Source organism: Rana temporaria, chromosome 3 (assembly GCF_905171775.1).
Source record: "Rana temporaria chromosome 3, aRanTem1.1, whole genome shotgun sequence".
In the NCBI taxonomy this organism is placed as follows: domain Eukaryota; kingdom Metazoa; phylum Chordata; class Amphibia; order Anura; family Ranidae; genus Rana; species Rana temporaria.
Window position 1 is genome coordinate 396,791,943 of NC_053491.1, and position 13,759 is coordinate 396,805,701.

The 13,759-nt window shown below is 42.4% G+C and overlaps 1 protein-coding gene across 2 annotated transcripts in view; it reads left to right on the plus strand.

The window, feature by feature from the left end:
• The window catches only part of MXD1 (MAX dimerization protein 1), a 43,753-nt gene that overhangs the window by 14,510 nt on the left and 15,484 nt on the right, over positions 1 to 13,759 (plus strand). The gene's annotated exons all lie outside the window — the stretch shown is intronic.

A 13,759-nucleotide genomic window follows, 5' to 3' on the forward strand; every position in this document is an offset into this window, starting at 1 on the left:
TGGGCAGCTTTTAGTTTTACTTAGAATATCCACCGCAGAGACCACTTTTATCTTGTAGCGGACCGCCCGCTGAGGAAGAGGATACCAGGGTTATGGTAGCTAGCTGTGGCTGCCAGTGGAAATGACGCACAATGGACTATATGTTAAAAATTGTCCATTGGGCAGCTTTTAGTTTTACTTAGAATATCCACCGCAGAGACCACGTTTATCTTGTAGCGGACCGCCCGCTGAAGAAGAGGATACCGGGGTTATGGTAGCTAGCTGCTACCATAACAACGGTATTCTTATTCAAACAGCCGACGTATTCCTGCGGCGGGCGGTGTAAGTGGTTAAAGAGGAAGTAAACTCTCTGTAACGAAACAAAAAAAAAAATACCCTGCAAGACAAAGACCTAATGAGCAAGTATGCATAGCATACTAGCTCATTATGAAGTACTTACCTGAGATCGAAGCCTCCGCAGCCGTCCTCGGTCACCGCCATGATACCCGGAGTGACTTCTGGGTATCGCGGCTCCAGCGATGTGACTGGCTGGAGCCGCGATGACGTCACTCCCGCACATGCGTGCGGGAGCTGGCTGCTAATGGCATGTCCCATTCATTAACGGCACGCTCAGTGCGCCTGCGTTGTTGCGCCGTAGACATCGGTGCTGTATTTTCTGCAAATATCTCCTAAACCGCGTAGGTTTAGGAGATATTTGTTGCACCTACAGGTAAGCCTTAATCTAGGCTTACCTGTAGGTAGAAGTGGTCTGTAAGGGTTTACAACCACTTTAAAGACTAAGTTCACCTTTTAGAACATGTTAAATGTTACACCCTTATTTTAGGGTGGAAAATGTAACTTGTTCCAGGTGCTGCCGCCTCTCCCCCACCCGACTTCCTGCCCATTGTGACAGCGGGAAGGGGATCTTCTCTGCACGCTCGCTGTCACAATGTTAAATCAGCGTGGCCATGCAGGGCTCTACCCACACGGCCATGTCATTCATTCAGTTTCCTTTGTGGCCAATGGCTTGTAGTTCTGAATGTACTGCCGGGGGTGCTGATGAACACTCTGGTAGTTCATTCACAAGCCCAGCAGCTTGTAAAGAGTCAGTCCATCCATATGGAGGAACAGGCTGAAAGCTGCAGGGATTGCCTGCAAGAACCTGACATTGCACTCCTGATTCACTGAAAAAAATTAAAATGCAATTTTTTTTTTTTTTCTGCAAATATATGTACATTTATTCGTTTTTCGAGAAAGGCAAACTTATCCTTTAAGCAGACATTATTGGGTTGATTTACTGAAACTGGACAATGCAAAATCTGGTGGACCTCTGGATAGGCACCAATAAGCTTCTGGTTTTTATATCGAAGCTTAATTTAAGAACCTGAAGTTAATAGCTGCACCAGATTTTGGACTCTTCAGTTTTAGTAAATCAACCCCATAGAAATCGTTTGCGCTTTATTTTATGGCGTACCCTGCCAATCTTTGTTAATCCCCTTCTTTGTGTATGAATTGTGGAAAAAAAAAATTGGCCATCCAAAATCCTTCTTTCTTCATCCTTCTTTTTTTTTTTTTTTTTTATATACTGTATCACGCTTTATTTTGTATACTGGTTTTGTTGCCCTGGCATGTTTTACTTTCACTTCTACCTGAAATTCTCCAGCACAGGTTCCTTATGGATTCTGCTTAATGTGGTAAAATGTTGAACCTTTTTACTTGGCAGGATTGTCACACTGTTACTATGGCAACTTCAGCTGGGATTAGGCTACGACTGTGCACTCACGGGCAAGCGCGCTGTTGGATTCCCTAGCCACGACAATTTGCTTCCCCCATCTAGGAGCTTTGATTATAGAGCGAATTCGCTCACGTGAACAAGGGGGGAGGTCACACAGAGTTCGGTCCTAATAGGACATCCCTGGAGATAATTGTCACCACCAAATTGGTTGTGTGAATGGCAGCGACACTGGGACAAAACTAACATTGGGCAAATGAGATGCCATTTTTCCAGACTGGCTGATTTGCCTGCTAATTTATACAATGTAACACAAAATGTGGAGGCCTTCATTTATTTACTTACAGATCTAATTGTAAGTGACCAGCAACAAACCTGAGCCCAGAACATTGCAGCACTGACGCAAATTGAATGTGACAGTGTTCCTAAATAGTTACTATGGTAATTGCATATATAATTAGGCTGATACCATGGAGAAAAAAAAATGGTTGATTAACATTTAAATTTGAAGCGTTACTACTGAACCCATAGTGTGAAAGAGACAGCAGTAACAGATGAGTCGAGAAAAAATCGCACGTGCTAGAACTGTCAAATGTCAATGATGGTTTTCCACTGTGGCCCAGTTTACATGGGTAAGAAAAATGCAAATCCGAAGCCGATAAGTGATCATTAAGCTGCAGCCTGAACTTGACAGCTGATCGTATATAAGCAGCTGAATTCCATCTTTGGCTTGGGTAAAACAGAGCAGTCCGCCATGTTCAGACTATTAGCTAGGTTCAGGTAGAGTTAGGTTGGCGTATCAGTAGATACGCCGACCTAACTCAGAATCTGCGCCGACCTATGTTTAAGTGTATTCTCAAACAGAGATACACTTAAACATATCTAAGATACGACGGCTTGCGCCGTCCTATCTTAGGTTGCAATATTTCGGCTGGCTGCTAGGTGGCGCTTCCATTGCGGTCGGCGTAGAATATGTAAATCGGTAGATACGCCTATTCACGAACGTACGCCCGGCCGCCGCAGTACATTTACGCCGTTTACGTAAGAGATAGGCCGCCTAAAGTTAAAGCTGCCCCTTAGGTGGGGTAGCCAATGTTAAAGTATGGCCGCCGTTCCCGCTTTGAAATTCGAAAATTTTACGTTGTTTGCGTAAGTCGTCCATGAATAGGGAATTTTCGTCCACGTCAAAATCAATAGGCCCGTGCAGCGGATTTAGCCGCAATGCACACTGGGAAATGTAGGCGCCCGGTGCATGCACAGTTAAAAGAAACGTCAATCACGTCGGGTCAAGCCTCATTACCATAAAACACGCCCCCTCAGACAAATTTGAATTAGGCGCCCTTACGCCCGCCCGCTTTAGGCTACACCGTCGGAACTTAGCAGGCAAGTACTTTGAGAATCAAGTACTTGCCTCGCTAACTTACGGCTGCGTAGCCTAAACACGCTAAGCTACGCCGCCGCAAAGTTGCGGCATTCTCTCCTGAATCTGACTATATACATTTCTAGTGCCGGCCTTGGGAAAGGCAAAGGAAACTCTGCTTTACAACCAATGGCTGTTTTGCATAACCGGGTAAAGAAATCCTTCCTGACCCCATAATGAACTGATAATTAAAGAGGTTTTAAACTTTAAGCTAGAAAGTGGAGAGCCCATGAATATCCCAATCCCCTTCGATCAGCTGTCGGAAATGAGCCTCTAAGCAGCTCTGAGGTTTACTACATGAGTCGGGGCTCCTTTTTTATTTTTCCAGTGGGATACAGCCTAGCCTAAATCCTGGGATTCTAAATGTTATGAAGTGTACCTAAGTGGGGAAAGATATTTTATTTTGCCCCATAATTTATGGTAAATAGGGTTCTATTTTAACAGCTCACTGAGCATTACACAATTGAGATCTCAGAACTACTCTTTATGACTTGTAGGACTTCTAGCAATGTGCTGGCTTGCAAACTTCCTGCCAGCTTTTGAGAAATTGCTTGCCTAGGCCTAGTTGGTAAGTCTTTACCATATAAGTAACTTGTTTATTCCCATAGGGCAGGGATATGCAATTGGCAGACCTCCAGCTGTTGCAAAACTACAAGTCCCATCATGCTCTGCCTCTGGGTGTCATGCTTGTGGCTGTCAGTCTTGCTATGCCTCATGGAACTTGAAGTTCTGCAACAGCTGGAGGCCCGCTTAGGCCCCATGCACATGAGAAGCAAGCCGCAAATTTTGCAGCGTTTTGCCGCGTTTTGCCGCGTTTTACCGCGTTTGCGGCTATCAGCGTTCATAACAAAGACATTGTAGACCCTCCCAAAGCTTTGAAACGCATTTGCGTCTGAAAAAACGTGAATGTGTGCATGGACACATAGGATAACATTAAATGTGTTCAGGGGCAGTTGAAAAAAAATGCCCAAATGCCTCTGAATTCGAGTTTACCAGCGTCTCATGTGCATGGGGCCTAATTGCATTTTCCTGTCATAGGGAATGTCCCATGATGACCGGTGCCTCCTAACCCTGTGGTATTTTAGCACTCTGACAAAAGTTTGCCTCCTGTTCCCTTCCCACATACACCTGCCCAGACTACCCCATCCTAACCCTTCTTAGAAACGAGAGGCAGGCACATTTCTTTGTTTCATTTATTTATCTGTATTGGTTTAGTCAAGTTTTAATTGCGGTTATTGCATGATTCATACCTTGTGATTTACAGCCAAATTCTATAGATTTCTCCCCTCCCCCATACCATCATACATGTACTAACTGCATGCGGCCATATGTCTGTATGTATTCAGCTTTACTTTGTATACGGTCTGCAATGCGAAACTCATTTAAAATGCTTGTTTTGTTTAAAAAGATAAACCCATGCACAAGCATTGTATGTTTATAGACCAATGGTGTGCAAGAAGTGTGTGTGTTTGTGTGTACATCATAAATGGAACAGTTGGCTCATTATCTGGATTTAGAATGGAAATAGATTTGGTCAGATGTAGTTATTTCCAGATCCAAAAGTTCAGGGAATTTGATGTCCTAATGATATTGTCCTGTAATAAGGGCATGTGCAGTTACCCAGGTCATACCCCTATCGTGTCTAAAGTCCTGGATGTTCTGTGCCCTATGGAATGATGATTGGATACTCATTGGCCACAGAGGTAACCCCATGCGTAGGGTTTATAATGGGAGATAAGGTGTGAAATAACACAGTGAAATTTGATGCTAAAGTACATGTATTTTTAAATCAAACACACTTTGTTCTCCGTTATTACTCTACGTGTGTGTGTGTGTGTGTGTGTGTGTGTGTGTATCTTTTTATACTAGGGAGATGTTGGTATATGACCTTCTTGCCATAGGCGGCTCTTTAATTAGGCAAATTGGGCAGCCGCGAGGCCCCTGTGAGCGCGAGGCCTTAGACGACTGTCTAATTAAAGAGCCGCCTCTGGATCCCCCTGCCATCAGCACAGTGCCACTCCTGGCCAGTCTGTAGGCTATACAATCCAGGTTTTTTTTTTTCAGGATCGTGTGTAGGCAAGGCCGGTTTAACAATAATCAGGTTGAAAAAAAACGTTTTTTCTAGACCATTAAAAATTTCATTTTTTACAACCCGAAAAACGGTTGTGTGTACTCGGCATTAGAATTTGTTATTACTGTTTGACAAAGAACAGTAGCTCTTCTGTGCCAACTGATCGGGTTTAGCACAAGGATGGCTTGCAACAAGGTTCCTGGCAGCCATGCTTCTGGTCACTTTTACCAAAGCAAAGGTTATAAAATGTGTTTATAGAGTATGGGATGTCCATGAAGGTTGAATAAAAGCATTAGACGGTTTTGATAAATTACCACTGATCAGTTTTCAGCCTTTTGGAAAAGAAAATATCCAATGAGTGTCGGCATATTAAACCAGCAGCCTGTTAACAACCGTACCATGGTCTTTACTATAAGGGCATTAGTGTGGCTGTAGTTATAAGATAAAAACATGTGTGTACTCGGGTTTATCTGCCACACTTAGCAGTGATCTTTGGGAATCACAATGGGTGACTTAAACTTGATTACCGATTGATGAGCATTTTATCACTCTAGTAGTTATAGCTGGGTTAGTTTTAGCTGATTTATGCCTCGTACACACGACCGTTTTTCTCGGAAGGAAAAAAAAAACAACGTTTTTCCCTGACGGGATTCCTCTCAAGCTTGCCTTGCATACACACATTCAGGCCAAATATCGCCGTCCAAATCGCGGTGACGTACACCACGTACGATGGGACTATAAAGGGAAGTTCCAGTCAAACTGTGCCACCCTTTGGGCTGCTTTTGCTGATCCTCGTGTTAGTAAAAGTTTGGTGAGACGATTCGTGTTTTTCAGTTTTTATGCTTTTCAGTCCGTTGCAGCGTGATGCAGTGTGATGAATGTGCTATCTCCATTCCGAAAGCTAGTTTTACCAGAACGAGCGCTCCTGTCTCATACTTGATTCTGAGAATTTGCGGGTTTTTTTTTTTTTTCCTCGGGGAAAGCATACACACGACCAGTTTTCTCGACGGGAAAAAGTCTGTCGGTGTAGTGTCAAATTCCGCTCCCCATCACAGATTGCTCCGGAAGTGACGTTCTGTCGCCGCCATCTTGCTACACCCCACACCATTGCACAGTAATGATAGAGTGAGAAGGGGGCAAGCGGACATCTTGTTGCACCCATCTGAGTTTTAGATTTCAGTTATTTTCAACACAAAACGGAGCTTATATACTTAAATACAGTGTTTGGAAATCCAACGGACTGTTTACATGTTAAAGCGAGGGTTCACCCTATGAACGAAAAAAAAAAAAAAAAAATTTATTGTACCATAAAATCAGGCATTGTAGCGCGAGCTACAGTATGCTTGTCCCGATTTTTTTACCCCCGTACTCACCTTGTACTCGTACATCGAAGATACCGGGGAATGGGCGTGCCTATGGAGACGGAGGATGATTGACGGCCGGCTCTGGCGCGTCACGCTTCTCCGGAAATAGCCGAAATAGGCTTGGCTCTTCACGGCGCCTGCGCATAGCCTGTGCGCAGGCGCCGTGAAGAGCCGAGACCTACTCCGGCTGTCTTCGGGGAGAGTGACGTGCCAGGGCCGGCCGTCAATCATCCTCCCTCTCCCTAGGCACGCCCATTCCCCGCGGGAGCCGAAATCTTTATCGTACAGGTACACAGTGAGTACGGGGGTAAAAAAATCGGGACAGGCATACTGTAGCTCGCGCTACAATGCCTGTCTCGATGGAAAAATGATGCAAGTGAGGGTGAACTACCGCTTTAAATGTGAAAATCAGAGGTGTTCTGTCACATTAGCAACCAAGCAAGGTCCGCAGGTTTGCTGCTTCTTTTAAAATTTAACATGTAAACAGTCCGTCGGATTTCCAAATACTGTATTTAAGCATAAAAGCTCAGTTTTGTGTTGAAAATAACTGTGAAATCTAAAACTCCGGTGGGTGTAACAATATGTCCTCTTGCCCCCTTCTCACTCTATCATTACTGTGCAATGGTGTGGGGTGTAGCAAGATGGCGGCGAGGAAATGTCACTTCCGGAGAAATCTGTGATGGGGAGCGGAATTTGACACTACACCGGGAATCCCGGTGGGAAAAAAGAAAACATGTTCTCTTTTTTTTTCCCCGCAGTTTTCTCGTTAGGAAAACTGCGATGGAGCGTATACGCGGCCGGTTTGCCCAGCCAAAAGCTGTCCTGGCAGTTTTCCCGACAGGAAAACCGGTGGTTTGTACGAGGCATAAGTATTAATGTCTTATCCAGCAAGACTTAAATTCATCAAAACATAAAATAGGAGCAGAAAATAATAATGAGATATTCTTGCAGGACAAGGAATTGGCCAAAACACTCTTATAATAGATGCAGGATCAAAGAAACTATTATTTACAACCTTCAGTTCTTCAATGTGGCTTTTCCATTGGGTAGGCATTAGACTAATGTTGGTGTGACCTGCTGATCTTTGTATGTGTGATATTGGCACAATGTATAGGTATGTAGTCTTGTGTGATAAGTGTGCATCTATAAGCTGTAATCTTATAAAATATGGATTGTGTATGTAGACATTCATCTGATGTCCATGTCCAGATTTAATAATATCGATGTACGAAGCCTCAAACCTTTACTACCAGTTTAAGTATTCATGTCATTAATTTTGACGATTCCTCCTATAGTTATATTTACATAACAATTGAAATCAGCTGAGCAGAATCCTTTCACATGGCCATCTGATGCCCATATGTTTCCGTTCCTCCTGCATATGGAGCAACTAAGATAAATCTAAAGCCCTTTGTATTGTCTTCTTTCTTTGTCCATATCAGAATATTGATCACAAGGTTGCAGTCACCATTGTGTTTGGCTTAAATGGCTATTATTTTCTTTGATAAGGATTACTGATCCTTCTGTTTTTTTTTAAAGCGGAACTACATGGCATTTGAGCGCTACAAACCAAGAAAACACTATACAGTATAATTCTTCTTCTTTTTTTTTCTTTTTTTTTTTTAAATCAAATCACACTCTTCCCTTCATGTCTCCATGTTTTATTTTGCTGAGAAATCTCTTTGAAAACACTCCTCCCCTAGTATTTCTAGCCATTTTGAGTAAGTGCAGGTGATTCATGTAGCATTTACTTCCAGGAATCCATCAGCCCTTAGCTCAGGTATGCATGCAGGAGGGCGTGCTTAGCTGAGAAAACTCCTCCTGTAGACTCCTGGGATGTATGACATAATTTGCCTGGACCTGGCTGGAGGATAGAGAAACGGGAGATGCCATTGCTGACTTGTTTAAGGTGAAGCATGGGATGTTCATGTATGTCTAGGGTGTTTCAGCATCTGACGTGTACATGCTTCTTCCAGACAGGAAAAGGATAACTGCCTTAATGATTGCCATTTCTGACTGTTTTTTTTAAAGTTACATTTTCCATTTGCCATTAGCCCTGAGAAGACAGTCACGTATACAGGCATAATGTAACCACCTTTGGGCACGCTGTCTGTAGAAACTGAGGTGGATTAGTGGGGGTAATGTTAGAGATCAGGCAGGTTTTATTGGGGTATTGATGGCAATTAGGAAGGTTTTATAACCTATTCAGTCATTCATTCCTTCAGCAGATAGCTGTCAACGGGGAGATTCCATCGACTGTAGATCTTCAGGTTCATCCACACAGCTTCAGTCAAAATGGTTGAATTCAATGTCTCTGTGGGCACCTTAAATAGACCCCATATGATGGCGCATGCAACCCTCCCCCATGATGCAGTGCTTGGGTCTACGAGCCAGTCTTTAGGCCCCAGCACTGTCGCATAATAGAAGGTTGACCTCATCTCCCTCTCCCGTGCAACGCACTTGCAGTGTCATTAATTAACGGCATCCCAGGGCCGCAGTGGCTCGACGCAATTGGCACTGCGCTGACAAGCCATTCACCTCTGCAGCTAGGGGTTCGGATCCCGGTCTCATCTACATGTGAATTGAGTTTGGTGGTCTCGGCCCGACTCCCGGGGGGTGTGCTATGCGAGGTAAGCCTGCGCTTAGTACGCCCACCCCCCTCCCACAAAAACCACCACACTCGAAATTGGGTTACTATGCACGCACTTTGACCACGCGGTCTCTAAAAAGAGAGGCGAAGGACTAACGGGGCTGGTTGAGCGGGCTAGATCCTCTCACTCCCTTATAGGGAGTCCCTCTGCCCCGTTGGGCTTCAAAGCGGAGCAGGTAGGGGGGGCTGTGTGGGAGGACCCCCTCACACACCCACCATTGCCACCCGGGGCATGGAGAAAGGTGGCAGATTGCCTCTGGGGGAGGCCTGCCTACTCCCAACTCCTGCAGTCCGGCTCCTCTCTCGAGTACACGCACAAAATACACTTTACAAAAAAAATAATTAACGGCATCCCAAATGCTGCCAGCAAACGTGATGCTCTATGCCCAATAAAATGTGCAGGAGCTTTTTTAGCGTGTTTGTCACATGTAGGGCAGCCCATTCCATTGCTTGGGCTGCCCTATGTGCGGACAGTGAAGCGACATGGAGGTGTCAATGGGGACTAAAGGCACGTATGATGGTAAGCTTTAAACAGGCCTTGCCACTTTGCTCTAAATTGGCAAGGTGACAAGATCTCTGCCTTTTTCAACCAGACTACTGTAGGGTGCCTTGGCAAAATGTCTAAAAAACATTGCCCAAAAATAGTATACATGCCAGTAGGTGGATGAAGCCTGCTTTTTAGTTGCACAAAGCCACAGGTTTTCATTGTGCACCAATGCAACCTTCAAGCCGCCAGTATTCTAACAACCAACAACCTCATTGGTTGATGAGGATTTTGGGTGCCTGCACAGCATCCTTGTTTGTTTCTTTCTGGCAGCACTGGGGTCACATTAGCAGAGGAGTGAGGCAGAGAGAAAAGAAACCTTAGAATACTAGTCGGTATCAGTGTGCAAATTGTTTGTTTTAGAACAGGGGTTTCTAAACTGTGTGCTGGATGTGACCCTTTGCCTTTACCCTGCCCTTGTGACACTATTCCTTCCACTGATGCAAGGCACTAGTCCTTCCATCTGACACCAATGATGGGGCACTATTCCTCCATCTGACACCAACGATGGGGCACTATTTTTCCAACTGACGCTAATGATGTCATTTTTTTTACTCCCACGGACCACCAAGCATATCGCATTGTTTACTCCCACCAATGCCATGACGTTTTCTACTCGTTCTGGCCACAATTCTGGGCCCCCTTAATATTTGAAGGGCAATAAACTGTTCCTTTGTTTCAAAAGTTTGGAGATCCCTGCTTTAGAATAATAAATCATGTCTATTGTGGGGTGTCCTACATGTGTGGATGTCACTGCATTATGTAAAACTATTAGTTTAGCGATCAGAATTGTACATCTTGCCTTGACTGGAAAAGAGTTGAGAAACACTGCTGTAGATAATGGACTTCAATTGGAGGTTACGGGACAACCTGATTGTCAGCAGAAAGTCACTTCTCGTATACACATTCATGTTTATGTGAATGACAGAGGCTGGAATTGTCCAGAGAACAGCAGGTGATTTCCTCAAAATATTCAGGCCATTCAAATGACATAGATCTTGGATCATCGGTCATCCAAGGTCTCATAGGTAAGCTGTGCTTGCACTAATCATGAACACCCAAAAGCATGACTGGCCATTGCGAAGCCGAAGATACAGCCCTTATCTCCTTGCAGACTAATGAGCTTTAGTGTGTCCGTAAAGGGATGTATTACACTTTGATTTATTCTTAATCTATATCTAAATTGATGGGACTCCCTAAGCTGCTGTGGGGTTTGTACTCCCTGGAGGATTAACATCTGTCTTTACTGCATAGTCTGGTGTAAAACACTGATACAGTACTGTTACTGTGCAGATGCCCAATAAATTAGGGCCACAAGAAGCTGTATCCATTGTACATCTGGTGTGTTATTAAGCTCACACTTGCTCTGTAAGGCCAGTTCTGACAAGCGGCACACCAGCATTTTCAGATCTGTTAAAATTAAGTGGCTTTGTAGGTAATAGTAAAATGGTGCAAAGAATAAATAAAAATGACATTGTCTATGTGCTGGTATCAATAGGTGTACGCAGCCTATTGCATTAGGGTGTGCACCCCAAAGCTCAAACACACGTGTGTATGTTTTTTTTTAAATATTTATAATATATATATACATACATACATACACACTCTTATATGTAAATACATACTCTTATATGTAAATACATACATACACACTCTTATACGTAAATACATACTCTTATACGTAAATACATACATACACACTCTTATATGTACATACATACTCTTATACGTAAATACATACATACATACATACACACTCTTATATGTACATACATACATACTCTTATACGTAAATACATACATACATACACACTCTTATACGTAAATACATACATACATACACACTCTTATACGTAAATACATACATACTCTTATACGTAAATACATACATACATACACACACTCTCATTCATACATACATACACACTCTTATACATACATACATACATACATACATACATACATACATACATACACACTCTTATACATACACACACTCTCATTCATACATACATACATACATACACACTCTTATACATACATACTCTTATACATACATACATACATACACACACTCTCATTCATTCATACATACATACACACTCTTATACACACTCTTATACATACTCTTATACATACATACATACATACATACATACACACACTCTCATTCATTCATACATACATACATACATACATACATACATCCATACATACATACATACATACACACTCTTATACGTAAATACATACATACTCTTATACGTAAATACATACATACACACTCTTATACGTAAATACATACATACATACACACACTCTCATTCATTCATACATACATACACACTCTTATACATACATACATACATACATACATACTCTTATACATACACACACTCTCATTCATACATACATACATACATACATACATACACACTCTTATACATACATACTCTTATACATACATACATACACACACACACTCTCATTCATTCATACATACATACACACTCTTATACATGCATACATACATACTCTTATACATACATACATACATACATACACTCTCATTCATACATACATACAGACTCTTATACATACATACATACATACTCTTATACGTAAATACATACATACATACATACACACTCTTATACGTAAATAAATACATACATACATACACACACTCTCATTCATACATACATACACACTCTTATATATATATACATACATACATACATACATACATACATACATACATACACACTCTTATACATACACACACTCTCATTCATTCATTCATACATACATACATACACACTCTTAAGCCTAGTACACACGGCCGAGGAACTCGACGTGCCAAACACATCGAGTTCCTCGGCCAGTTCAGCACTGAAGCCGCCGAGGAGCTCGGCGGGACGAGAGCTCCCATAGAACAACGAGGAAATAGAGAACATGTTCTCTATTTCCTCGCCGAGCTCCTCGTCGGCTTCCTCGGCCGAAAGTGTACACACGGCCGGGTTTCTCGGCAGAATTCAGCCAGAAACTCGGTCGGAAGCTGAATTCTGCCGAGGAAACTGGTCGTGTGTACGGGGCTTGATACATACATACATACATACATACATACATACATACATACTCTTATACATACATACATACATACATACACACACTCTCATTCATTCATACATACATACACACTCTTATACATACATACATACATACATACTCTTATACATACATACATACATACATACACACTCTTATACATACATACATACACACACTCTCATTCATACATACACACTCTTATACATACATACACACACTCTCATTCATACATACATACTCTTATACATACATACATACACACTCTTATACGTAAATACATACATACTCTTATACGTAAATACATACATACATACATACACACTCTTATACGTAAATACATACATACTCATATATATACATACATACATACATACATACATACATACATACACACTCTTATACGTAAAAGTGAACAAACATTTTTAACACTTATCAGTGTTAAAAAAATAAAACACTTAAGTAAAAAAATAATTAAAACATTTAATTGTTCACACTAGTGGTTATGGGGCAGCAAAACTCTGTGGTTGAGCTGTGCTTTTACCACCCCTCAACCACTACCACCTTTTAGCTGTAGAGGCAGCAGTTGGGCATGCTGTGGTTGCAATTCTACACCCCCCTCCCATTGCTTTCAGCAGGTGTGGTGCCCACTGACCATGACCTATTCAAGTGACTGGTGACACTCTACAAGCGCTCCTTAACCGTGTGGCGTTAAAGCAGGTGTTGTAGAGGCAATACAGCACCTCTTCACCACCTCTCAAATGCTCTATGAAGAGCAGTCCGCAAACAGATCAATCAAAACATTTGTGAATGAGCCCCTACAAAATTAAATTGAGTCCTCCTTTTACATCGGAGTCCACAGCAATTCCCCCTTACACCAGAGTTAATAGC